The 13,302-nt window shown below is 41.3% G+C and overlaps 1 protein-coding gene across 6 annotated transcripts in view; it reads left to right on the top strand.

Annotated features, from left to right (window-relative positions):
* LOC124171866 (protein ST7 homolog) overlaps positions 1–13,302 on the top strand; it is a 176,950-nt gene that overhangs the window by 8,907 nt on the left and 154,741 nt on the right. The window lies entirely within an intron of this gene.

Here is a 13,302-nt window from a genome sequence, read left to right as displayed (position 1 = left end):
AAACTCTACAAATGAGGTACCAAAATGCACAGAATTTATCAGAGAACATGCGACGGCATATTTACTTCCTAAATATTGCTATTGTTTCCTAAAAATAGGTTTTTAAATAATAAAAAAAAAGCAAAAAAAAACCGGTAAATATTCCTGATGTTAACGGCGCACAAACTGATACATTTGTTCATTTGCAACAATATCTCGCATTCTTTAAGTAACTTTTATCAAAATGCGGCTGATTCCACATTCAAGTCTCCAGTTGATACGTTAGTATGAGTCATCATGTGCGTTTAACACAGGATAGTGTAGTTACTTCCAATGTTGTGTTTAAAGAGGTCCTCTGACCTCAATTTGTACATGAACATTCCAATTAAATTTGTTCATAAGACCCTGCCTTTTTTTGTACATTTTAAAATTAGAAACGCGCCTTTCCCTCTGTGGACCTGCATTGAAAAGAGCAGGGGAAGCCTGCTGGGAGCGGGCACAGCACGCTAGTTAAATATGTATTACAAAAATGCTAATAACTATGGAACCACAGCACATAGAGCAGTAATTCTTGTTTTATTTTTAAGGACATTCATGTATGCTCATTTTGTTAAAATTTTCGAGTAATTTCAAGGTATAAAAAACAATGCAATTTCTACCCAAAAATAGTTATTTTTTTGGATTGGACCTAGCACCACAATGGAGAACAAAGCAAATCTTCTGGCAAGCACCTGCAAATCTCAGGAATGAATTTTAAATTGCTATGCTGTTAATGGTAAAGTTACTTGATATTTTTAGAATCGAGGTCACACCTTGATCAAATAATTAACTTGAAATATATAAAGAATACATATATGGCTCAAGGCTGGTAACTGGAAGCATCGTCATAAAAATGGGGAAAAATTGCTCTTGGATGAATTTCCTGCTATTATTATCAGTTATTGCTTCATGCTTTGTGGTGTTACGTCTTTTAAATCTTCCAGATTATTAGCTAAGCCCCAGACACAGGGAACTCTAATTGTCTGTCACTAGCTGGTTGAGGGAAAGACTCCACGAACAAGAATAATCAGCACTCAGAGAAACAATTGTCACAAAATTATGAGTCATTTTCAATCAATATCGATTACAAGTAGGAATATTCAAAATTAAAATTATTACAGAAAACAACGATGATAACTTATAATCTCATGGGGAAACATTACCAAAGACTAAGTACAAGCTGTATGATTTTTAAGAAATCACTCTCTCAGCTGAGCAATCTGTCCACCTCGAGCACTGAAGGAAGAAGAGGCCTGGCCGACCTCCAAACCATGTCAGGGTGGAGGGGAAGGAATTTGCAAAGGAGTGGAGGGGTAATAGGGCGATGTCCAAGTTAGCTTCATCAGTGTAAATCTCCCGGTAGGCACCCGTGTTGACTGGCACCTCTGCAAAACGTCACCGCCTACCGCTGGGTTTTCTCTCCTCTATCTCCTGGGTTGGAGACATAGCCAAGTGGTGTGATAGCTGGTAGAGGCAAGTCATTGGAATTCAAGGAGAGGAAGCCACCAAGTGCATCCACCTGTTTGCTGATGGTGGTTAGCCTTATAGATATAGAGATTATGTGCGAGATAAGTGAGTTCATTCATCGAATAAGGAGTCATTGAAAAAAGCGTTCTGAGGGGATATTGGTCTATCCTTGGGTAAGGTAGGATTCTTAAAGCCAATTCTTGGAATGATGTATTCACTACATATTATTACAGTGATATGTTCAGTAATTTTGCCATAAATTTCTTGACTATTTCAGCACCTTCTCACTTTTAGCCGAAAAAGTATTGCTTTGTGTTATTGAAAGAGCTGGCATGCTGATAAAGTTCGTCAATGTTCTTATCACATGAAGAATCTTGCTCAAATTTGAAAATTCAGTGATGGCAGTGAAGAAAAATGTAATTAGAAAGCAAAGAGAATCAATACCAGCACTATCTCAACTATGCTAAGAATTCTTAAAATAATCATAGGATTCAGTGTGCTGACAACAAGCTAAAAGAAGCCTGAAAAATTATTATTAGCTCAAATAAAAAAGTCTGCCAACCTCCCTTAAAATTTTATGCAACCATTAACCTTATCGTCTCACTGTTAGTTTCAACAATCATTTCATCCAGACTCCTTCCAGTAAAGGCCGCTTTACATGGTGGATTTTCATTCAAATGATCATTCGAATTAAATTCATTCTCCGGTACCGGTTTAGGCGGTGAATGATTTCGGCAAATTTTCTGCGCAGAAATGATGCGCACTGGTGAGACTATCAATAATGCATTTCGATTCTGACAATATTTCCAACCGTTTCTGACCATATGATTGGTTTTGGAAGTCGCAGACGATGGATTGCTTCGTTTACATGTGTGCTTGAATATATTTTTGTATTGTTTTGACTTTCGGTGGGGTGTGACGTACCAAGTAATGAGGGGGATTAAAACGGTACGAATTAATTGTTGAAAACCACTTTAGTAAATTGTGCGTTTTGTGATCCCGTAACGAAGTAATAAGTTGTTTTCGCTGCAGTGCAACCATGATTATGCTTCAAGATAGTACTCTCTAGGACATGATCATAAGGAAACTTACTCTTCAAATGGTTACCTGAAGTCTTTTCCCTTCCAATTCAGTAAATTACAAAGTAAGTGAAAAAATAATTTGGGGCAGAACTGCACCTTGTATCTCGATCAGAAAAATCCTACCTTATGGAAACGAATCCTGTATTGATGCTCCAACATCCAGCTCCAATAAAAAAAACACAAGTTGTTTTCACTGCAGTGCAACCATGATTATGCTTCAAGATAGTACACTCTACAACATGATCATAAGGAAACATACTCTTCAACTGGTTACCCGAAGTCTTTTCTCCTCCGATTCAGTAAATTATAATGTAAGTGAAAAAAGAATTTGAGGAATAACTGCACATTGTCTCGTCTCACTCATAAAAATCCTACCTTATGGGGACGAGTTCCTTATTGATACCACAGCGTCCGGCTCCAATAAAAATAAACAAAATAAACTTAGAGCAAAGACTCCACAAGGGTTAAGGCTGGTCGACATTGAGTTTTTATGTTTGGGGTCTCGTCGGATGCACAGCTTTCACAATGCAGTTGAGCAAAGGTTACTCCTGTGTGAGAGAAGAAAGGTACCGCGAAGAGAAAAAAGGAAGGAGCCTGCTCAATTTTCGAAGGAGTGCACTTCAGCATCCTCATTCTTTCTACCATTAAGTGGGCTCAGTGTTATCTTGTTACTTGCTACTTCTCAATTACCGCAAGGCTACGAATACTCTCAAGATATCTTGTGGGAAAATGCGTGCAATTACAGTCAAAGGTATTATGAGTACTTAAATTAGTCAACACAGAGAGTTCACTGTTCTTTAATTATCGATGCAGGGGAAGAAAGTGGACTGTTACATTCAGGGGCTAGTTTATGGGGTTTGCCCCTTGACTTAGGGGCAATACCGTGAGAGTGTGACTTCCTAGGTAGGCCAATATGATGTCATGCATTGCCCCACGTCTGACCATATGCATGTCTAGACAAAGCCATTAATGGCTGAATTGGGCCACTCTCAGCTGTTTTGGAAGAGTGATTGATTAATGTACCACTCTCACTGCTTTAAAAGGGTTCTAGATACCCTCACTAGATACTCACAGTTAAAAGGGTAATAGATGCCCTCTGTTTTAAAGGGTCATAGATAGTTTCACTGCTTTTAGATGGGGTATAGATAAGTGCAGCTTAAAAGGGTTGTGGCAGCTGGTTTGCCCCAGGAACAACTTAAAAGGCCCATTTTGGGAGAAGCTCTCCCTCTCTCCTTCCCCTGCCTCAGAAACGTATACTGATCCCCTCCCCCCTCTCTAGGAATCAGAGTATATAAACCCCTGCATCCATGGACCTCGCGGGAAGAGACCTAGCTCGCTGCCGAAGGCTACGCTTCTCCAGGGTTCTGGAGTCTGTACGATTTTCTGAGATAAAGTCTCTTTCCCACTAGCATCACTTTGGGTTTCAATCCTTGAGTACCAGAAACCCTATCAGAGAGTCGATCTAGCCACTCGGGTCGATCTCTCCGTTTCAGTTGTGTGCACCAAGGTGTCGGGACACGACATAGAAACGTTATTGATGTCAGGTGCTTGGGTGAGGTACAGTGAATGCTAGGTCGATTCTGCGTTCAGAAGACTGACGTAGATTCGAATAGAAAAAAAGGGGAAATGACGTCGCCGTGAGACGCCAGAGATTGCACGGGGAGCAGAGACGCTGCTGCCGCCGTGGGACGCCGAGATACGATGGAGAGCAGGCCCGCTGCCGTCACTGAGAGGCGCTGAAATTTGCTGGGGAGCTGAGACGCTGCTGCCGACGAGAAAGGGCTGCCTGGACGCCACACCACCAGGGAGGCCGGATCATTGCAGAGAGAGAGGCAGGAGCCAGAGACGACAAGGGGATTCAAGGAGGAGGAGCGCCGCAGATGCCGCAGAGGGGAATCAGCTGTGAGAACAGCTGTTGCGGGATCGCTGACCCATAGACTACTGGTGAGTCACACTCATTCCTTTCTCCTCACCCTAGTTATTTTGTCGTTCGGTATCTCAAATCCAAGAAAATGGCCGAGAGTAGCAACAGAGCAGGTTCAAGTGAATACTGCGGAATTATGGAGGCAATTAAATTGATTTCCCAGCCTTTCGATGGGGATAAAAGGAAGTTACGGGAATTTATAGATAATGTCGATGTGGCATTTGAACTCGTCCATCCCGATAACCACGAAAAACTGTTACAATTTGTAAAGGCTAAAGTAACTGGCAAGGCCAGGTCGAAATTGATCGTAAGGGATCTAACAGACACTTGGGACAGAGTGAAATGTGTATTGGAGGAAAATTACTCCACTAAAAGAACATCAGACTACTACGCATGTAAGATGTTTAACTTGAAACAGGGCGTAGTGGAGTCAATAGCTTCGTGGGGAAGTTGCATCGACACGATGCTAACTGAATTGAGAGACGCGGCTAGGAGGGATTTAACAAATGAAGAAATAAATGGAGCAATAGCTCTCGTCAATCACATGGCTAAGGCCTGTTTTATACAGGGGCTAAGTAATGATAGGATACTAACCATTGTTCGAAGCCGCGGAGAGAAAATTCTTCTCTCAACTGCTATTGAAATTGTGCTGGAAGAGGAAAAAGCAATATTATCGCAGAAAGAAAGGGGCAGCAAAGGTTTAATCACAGGCCCGAAAATTAGGTGTGAAAACTGTTATAAGGTAGGCCACACCTTGTCCAAGTGCTATTTGAAGAAAAGCGTAGATGAACCAAGGGGTGTGAGGGCGTTGAACGAAATGCGATGTTTCAGTTGCAACGGCCCAGGCCACTTGAAGAGGGACTGCCCAATGCTCAAGAGTGACCCAGATAGTCGGTCTAAGAGTCGAAACGAGGGACCTAGGGGGTGGAAGAAAAAATGGGAAAACGGGCCGGATAAAAATTTTGCCTCAGTGAAGAGGGTGAACTCCCTTCAGGCCGACGCCGTAGACACGTTGTCGTTTTTCGTCAAGGAATGTGGAGGGGAATGCCTTGCCTTCCTTGTGGAATCGGGAACAGATGTCAGCATAGTAAAGGCATCGTTACTGAAAAGAGGAACAGACTACTTCCCGAGGGAAAACATGAAAGTTATGGGAGTGACGGGGGAGATAGTGAGCACTCTAAGTTCCGTGAGTCTCACCCTAATGACGGAGGACCGAAAGACTTATACCATGCTAGAAGACACCCATAAATTTCAAAAGGCAGATGATAATTTTACCCTCAAGTACGATGGGATCTTGGGTAAGGACTTTTTGTGCGAAATGCAGGCGAAAATTGATTATGAGAAAAGGATGATAACCATGCAAGACGTAATGGTCGAGTTTGACTCCCGACCAGATGAGAAAATTTGCCCGCCAGCAAGAAAAATGACCCGCATAACACTACCCGCTAGAAGTGAAGTGATAGTCAAGTGTCATTCAGAGAAAGACGGCGAGGGCATAGTAGAAAAGAGGGAGATTTGTCCAGGACTACATATGGCGGCATCGCTTACTGTCAGTGTAGCAAACGAGTGCATCACGAGCCTGGTAAATTCGAATGAGGAGGACCTGCAGATAGAGGTACCATGCATGAAATTGATGCCAATTAATGATGATGAAATTAATTGTGAGAGTGATTACCTTTAGTTCAAAGGTTGACAATGAGAAAATTAATCCTAGAGAGGTATACACACTTGAAGGATATCAGGCTGGCTCAGAATTGGAAAGGGAGCAACTCTTGCTGGATTCCTTGAGGATTGGACATTTAAATAAGGAAGAAAAGAGTGAGCTCATTAATATATTGGAAAAGTACCTTGACGTATTTTACCTGCCAGGTGGTACCCTTTCGTGCACCAACGCTATAGAGCATGCAATACCGACTCCTCTGATTGATCCCGCCAAACCAATCAACGTGAAGGCATACAGATTACCTGAGGCACATAAGGAGGAAGTATACAAACAAGTGAAGAAAATGCTTCAAGATGGAATTATCGTCCCGAGCAAAAGCGTGTGGAACTCGCCCATTTTAGTCGTCCCAAAGAAGTTGGATGCCTCCGGAGAGAAAAAGTGGAGGATTGTCGTGGACTACAGAAAGCTGAATGATGTCTCGGTAGGGGATGCGTATCCGCTTCCAAACATTAATGAAATCCTTGACCAGCTGGGAAAAGCAGGCTACTTTTCCACGCTAGATTTGGCAAGTGGATTCCATCAAATCCCCTTGAAAAGAGAAGACTGCCTTCAGCTGTCCTTACGGGCACTTCGAATTCGTTCGAACCCCGTTCGGTTTAAAAGGGGAGCCGCCTCAGGGCTACAGGGCATCAAATGTTTCATCTATTTAGATGATATTGTGATCCATGGAAATTCGTTGTAGAATCACAACGAAAAGCTCAGGGAGATTTTAGACAGGTTGAGAGAAAATAACCTGAAATTACACCCGTATAAGTGCGAGTTCCTGAGAAAAGAGGTGAATTATGTGGGCCATGTAATTTCAGAAGATGGGGTCAAACCTGACCCAGAAAAGGTCAGGAAGGTAAAATAATTCCCTTTGCCTAAAACCACTAAGCAATTGAAGGGATTTCTTGGATTAGCGGGACATTACCGCAGATTTATCCCTGAATTCAGTAAGATAGCGAAGCCGCTACATGAGCTGCTCAAGAAAAATGTTACATTTGACTGGGGAATCAACAGGCGAGTTTTGAAAAATTGAAATTTCTTCTGACCACGGAGCCGATCCTCAAATATCCAGATTTCTCGCAAGAATTCATCCTGACGACCGATGAGAGTAATGAAGCATTGGGTTGTGTTTTGTCGCAAGGTGAAATTGGGAAGGATTTGCCTGTGGCTTATGTAAGCAGATCTCTCAACAAAGCAGAGAAGAACTATTCGACAATAGAGAAGGAGTTGTTGGCTATAATATTTTGGACAAAATATTTTCGACCTTATCTCTACAGTCGGAAATTTACGATTGTAACTGACCACAAGCCCCTCACTTGGATTTTTAACATCCGGGACCCTACGTCAAGATTGATGCGTTGGCGACTCAAGTTGGAAGAGTACGAGTACAAAGTGGTATACAAGAAAGGAAAATTAAACTCCAACGCCGACACCCTCAGCAGAGTGCACAAGATGTCGCTCCTTGATGGAAGAGAAAAGGAAGACAGCACGGGTGAAGATGACGTCACAGAGGATGAAGAGCAGAAGTGGAAGAGGGTGGAATTTGAAGGACCAATGCAGTTGCCCGAGGGGGAAGGAGGAAGAAAAGAAGAGGACGGGATTTCAGAAGAGAGAAAGATGAGAATACTGAAAGAATTCCACGATTCGCTGGTGGGAGGCCATCAAGGGATGAAGAGGACGTATGAGAGGATGAAATTATTCTTCTCATGGCCGGGAATGAAGGAAGATGTGGAAGAATACATCCGCAGGTGCGTGGCATGTCAGAAGAATAAACTCACGAGAAGGAAGACCAAAATGCCGATGCAGATAACTTCAGCGCCCGAGTTTGTCTTCGAGAAATGTTGTTTGGACATCGTGGGCCCGCTACCTGTAAGCGCAGCGCAGATTTAAATATCTTCTCACCTTCCAGGATGAACTCTCAAAGTTCACGTTGGCTATTCCGTTGGAAAGGCAGGACGCCACGTCAATTGCAAAAGCTTTAGTAGAAAAAATTGTCCTCGTGTATAGTATGCCATTAATCATACTGACTGATCAGGGAGCAAATTTCCTTAAGGAAGTATTTAAGGAAACGTTCAAAAGTTTGAAGATAAGAGAGATGCAAACGATAGCTTTTCACCCGCAAGAGCAATGGTGCCCTAGAAAGGAGCCACTGGACGCTCACCGAAATCCTTCGTCACTACATCGCCAGTGATCAATCCAATTGGGACGAATGGATCAAATTCGCCGTATTTGTCTTTAATACCACGCCACATACATGTACGAAGCTCACCCCTCATGAAGTGATGTTCGGCAGGAAACCGAATATACCTGGATGCTTTCAGGTGGAGCCAACAGACAGGTGTTACACATACGACGACTACCTGGCCGACCTCAAACTTAGGATGCAAACTTGCTATAAGAAGGCCAGAGAAGGTCTCTTGGAATCAAAACTCAAGTCAAAAAAGTATTACGATAGGACAAGTAAAGCAGAAGTATTTCAAGAAGGGGACTAAGTACTCCTCTATGTCGAATCTGTTATAAGAGGGAGGTCGAGGAAGCTATCAACTCAATGGGTTGGGCCTTATGTAGTAATTAGCGTAAATGGAGTCAATGTGACTATTAAAATGAAAAGAAAACTCATGAAGGTTCATGCAAATAGGCTGAAATTATTCTATTAATCCATTGCAGGAATGAAAATGGAGGTAGCGCTAGGACTCCTGCTGCTGCTTACCAGCATTGCTAGTGCCAAGGAGATTGATTTTTCAATTGAGAAAATAGAGGACTCACGTGGGCTGTACTACGAACACAAAGGGGAGGCACAGTTAAATAGCTCTGAATGGAAAGTTGTTACTTATGTGAATTTGTCAGATATAGATGTTAAGTACGAAAGTCTACTTAAGTACGCTAATTATACGATAAGTTTTTGTCAAAATTATATTAATAATACGTGGACTAATATTACAGATTGCACCCAGATGTTGCATTATGTACCAATTAAGATTAAGGACATTAATAATGAAAAACAATTACTTTATCAATTAGCACGTAATCAAGAAAGCCCTCTGAGAATGAAGAGAGGAGCTCTTAAACCTTTCGCACAGGGCTCCTTCAGGGGAAGTTGCTTTTGGCTGTACGAAGGCTTTGAGTATTTTTTTTCCCCCTGTATGGCGTTGTTTCTCGGCAAGGAATCGTCCAGGTAGTCCCTCCCTCCACTTAATGACCTTTCCTAGCGGGGTGCCCGACCCTTTCCTCAGCAACTGGGCAAATATAATCCTCGACCCTTCTCCCGCAGGCAGCCCATCACGGCATACTTTTGCGGTCAGTTTATTATTACTAGTTCGATTTTAATTTTTTTAAATTGTTACTATTGCATTAAATGTCAGTTCATCAATGTATACCTTTCATTTTGCAATGCCTATAGAACTTTTAAACGAAGTTCTACGGTTATTTTTAGGGTTTTCAGCAAAAGGGCATTAGATCATAGACCAAAAAATACTTTAAAGGGAATGAAATCTTTCAATGTTCCTAGCATACTTCTAGGTATTTACGATTTATGATATTAACATACATTATATCCATGATGCCCAAATCCACACTCCTCATTCGCGTCTGCTCTCCTCGAATTCTCTGAAAACATAGGAATTTAACATTTCGAATTTTTTAAGAAGAATATTTTCCCGAAAAATTCTCATAAAACTACTTGAATCAAACAAATTTGTTGTTTGAAATTGCAAAATTATATTTATAAAGCAATTTCACTTAGATAAATATAAATTCATATTACGCACGAAACAAGAAAAAATACAAAACACTGTTTCTAGAGTCACTATCCTTGTCTTCATTATCACTTCTGGTGAGTATTTCGAGGATCAATTGATCCGTAATTAGCCTGGACATTTTCCTAGTGCAAGGAAATTCCCGTCCAGCAAATTTGCCTAGTGCTCCACACGTCCAAGTAACTCTGAACACATCGAGAACGTATGCAAAACTAACGAAAGCTCTAAGGAACCATCGAAAGGCACTTCAAGAAAAAATCCTGGCTGTATAATTCCAAGAAAAAATGTAATTCCACCGAAACATCATTTGAAAGACAATCCTTGCAGGAGTAGGAAAGGGAATGCGTACAGAACATTTACGGTTAAATTTGAATACACGCCAAGAAAATTTTGGAAAGAAAATGAGCTATTCCGAGAAGAGTGAGGTTATCATCTGCCACATACATATTTCAGTAGGAGGATACTTGCACCAATATACTCTTGGGTGTGCCAGTTGGAGGGTAATAAGTTTTTCCAAGAAAACGTTAATGCGCTAATGTGTCCCGAAGTAAGCCCGTGAGGTGCACAGGGCAGACCACCTTAATAGATCCTGACCATAGAACCAAGATATGAGAGTAATTACCTGGGTAGAGCATATTTTATTACATTACGAGGGCTTTTTTACATAGTAGTTAAATTGGATATTATATCGAATTTCACCTCAAATGTACACTAAAAATGTGGCAAACAGAGTAACGTATATCTTTAGAAGTAAATCATTACAATATCGCTCCTATAAATTTGCTAGTAATTTTTAAAAATAACAACTAAACATCTAACCTTAGCGTCTCCAAAATTTGTTCTACGTGATGATAAACTCCGTTAATATGAACGCTAGAGTTCCGTTTAAAATTTGGAACCGATCAGCAAAACATGCAGAATGTAATTCTTGGCATTGATTTTCAAAAAATGCAACATTTACGTTTTTAGTTATTCCACCTTATAAACAAATAAGTGACCATGAGCACCTTCCTTGAGTGGGTCACTAAGTGCTGGAATGGGCCGAGATAATCCCCACGCGGACAATAGGAAAGGGTCGGACCTCTCACGCCGAGGGACCCTAATGGCGGTTGGGACCCACTTGGCATGCTTGACCGCGAAACCGTGAAAACACGGCCTTTGGCCTTTTGCTTCGAAAGCTATAGCCGTGAAAACCCGGACTTCATCCTTTAGCATCGGAAAATTCAGGCCGTGGAATCACGCCCTGCGTAGGGAAAAGGTTAATTTTATAGGGGAATTAAGCAAGGTTTTTGTTCGGAACGATGGACGTGGCGGATGCAAAATATTACACTGAAGAGATTAATAGATTGGAAACGGAACAGACTGGTATATTAAAACTAACCAGGGAACAAATGACCATAGTGAAAGCCACATTGAGGACGGTAATCTCAACCATTAGGGAGGTACAAGAGAACGAAGACGCGCTGTTAAGAAACTTGTAGAGGATCACTTAGATCAAAAGGACGGAGAGTTAAAGGGCAAAATCGGTCTATTGTCAGTCATGTTAATTATTGAAAAACAAATGATGCAACTGAACAGCATCATTCATGAAATCGAACAGGATTACGAGTTGATAGTGAGCACTATAGTGAATGCTCAGCAGGGCATATTGCAACCACACATAATTACTCCGGTACAAATAATTGTGATGATGAAAAGGAGCAGGGATGAGATACCTAATGACTTATCCCTTCCATTCCCAATGAGTGTGGCACACAGTAGTGCCTTATTGAATGTTATTGAATTTGATGTGTTTATTAACCATAATGTTCTTGTGTATGTGATAAGGGTACCATTAACAGATCACATAAAGTTTAATGTTTATCAAGTGTTTCCATTTCCTATAAGAACTGAATTGAATGCTTTTAAGTTTTTATTTATTCAACCAGAGAAACCATACATTTTGATGGATATTGCAAAAAGGTATTATTCTAAGCTTACTGAGAGTGATTTATCTAAGTGTAAGAAAATTAATATGTATTGGAGGGTATGTAAACAAGTGTATCCTATTCTGTCTACGCACTTACATGAAGAATGCGAAGCAAAAATCCTTCAGCCAATTAGAAAAATTCCATCTGATTGTTCTGTAAGAGTAGCCATACTCAACCAAATGCTTTGGACTCAACTCGACAGTAATGAATGGTTATATGTGTCCGCGAGACCAGAATCCATTACCATTTTGTGTGAGAAACAGGACCCAGTGGTTGTACTTATTAACGGAACAGGAAAGCTAAAGTTAATTAAGAAGTGTAAAGGCTACGGACCGAAAGTTTTAATCCAATCACAGTTTGTGTTCAACTCTAACTATAGCAACAAGGATGTGATTCCGCCGCTGAGTTTGTCATATGACTGTTGTCTCGAAAGGAATGTTGCAGAAACAGTGAAGTCAATGAAAATTGATACTCACCTGAGTCATATTGTGAGTAATATAGAGAGAGGACTTAAAATACGCAAGTCATAAGGTGTAAGAGGTAGAGAACTTATTGTCTGAAGAAGAATGGAAGCAAAAACAGTCCGAGAGAGTATATAATCTCTCATTCATGTCAATTATTGGATTAATTGCAATTGTATTAATTTTGTGTTGCTATTGCTGTAAATGTTGTAAGGTTTATTTCCCAAGGTTTCTAAGGTCTTGTGAAAACGGTGATTCATGCACTACTATTGTATTCCGACCTAAAATTGTTAACAAGGTACACATTTCCAACGAAGTCATGGCAGATAATAAGGACCAATGTGAAGAGGGGGTTTGTTTAAATGAAATAATGTCTTCTCCAGGACTAGGCCGTCGCCCAGGGCCAAGAAGCGCTGTCCCTAAGCGTTAAGCTTAAGATGTCGAGAAAGCAACTAGGTAATTGTTGCTTTCTCTCTGTATGGGGGAAGGTGTCTTGCATTGCACCACGTCTGACCACATGCATGTCTAGATGGGCCGTATGCATGTCTAGACAAAGCCATTAATGGCTGCATTGGGCCACTCTCAGCTGTTTTGGAAGAGTGATTGATTAATGTACCTCTCTCACTGCTTTAAAAGGGTTCTAGATACCCTCACTAGATACTCACAGTTAAAAGGGTAATAGATGCCCTCTGTTTTAAAAGGGTTATAGATAGTTCCACTGCTTTTAGATGGGGGATAGATAAGTGCAGCTTAAAAGGATTGTGGCAGCTGGTTTGCCCCAGGAACAACTTAAAAGGCCCATTTTGGGAGAAGCTCTCCCTCTCTCCTTCCCCTGCCTCAGAAACGTATACTGATCCCCTCCCCCCTCTCTAGGAATCAGAGTATATAAACCCCTGCATCCATGGACCTCGCGGGAA

The sequence above is a fragment of the Ischnura elegans genome, chromosome X (genome assembly GCF_921293095.1).
Source record: "Ischnura elegans chromosome X, ioIscEleg1.1, whole genome shotgun sequence".
Lineage (NCBI taxonomy): Eukaryota > Metazoa > Arthropoda > Insecta > Odonata > Coenagrionidae > Ischnura > Ischnura elegans.
This window is presented reverse-complemented; position numbering and strand designations above follow the sequence as displayed.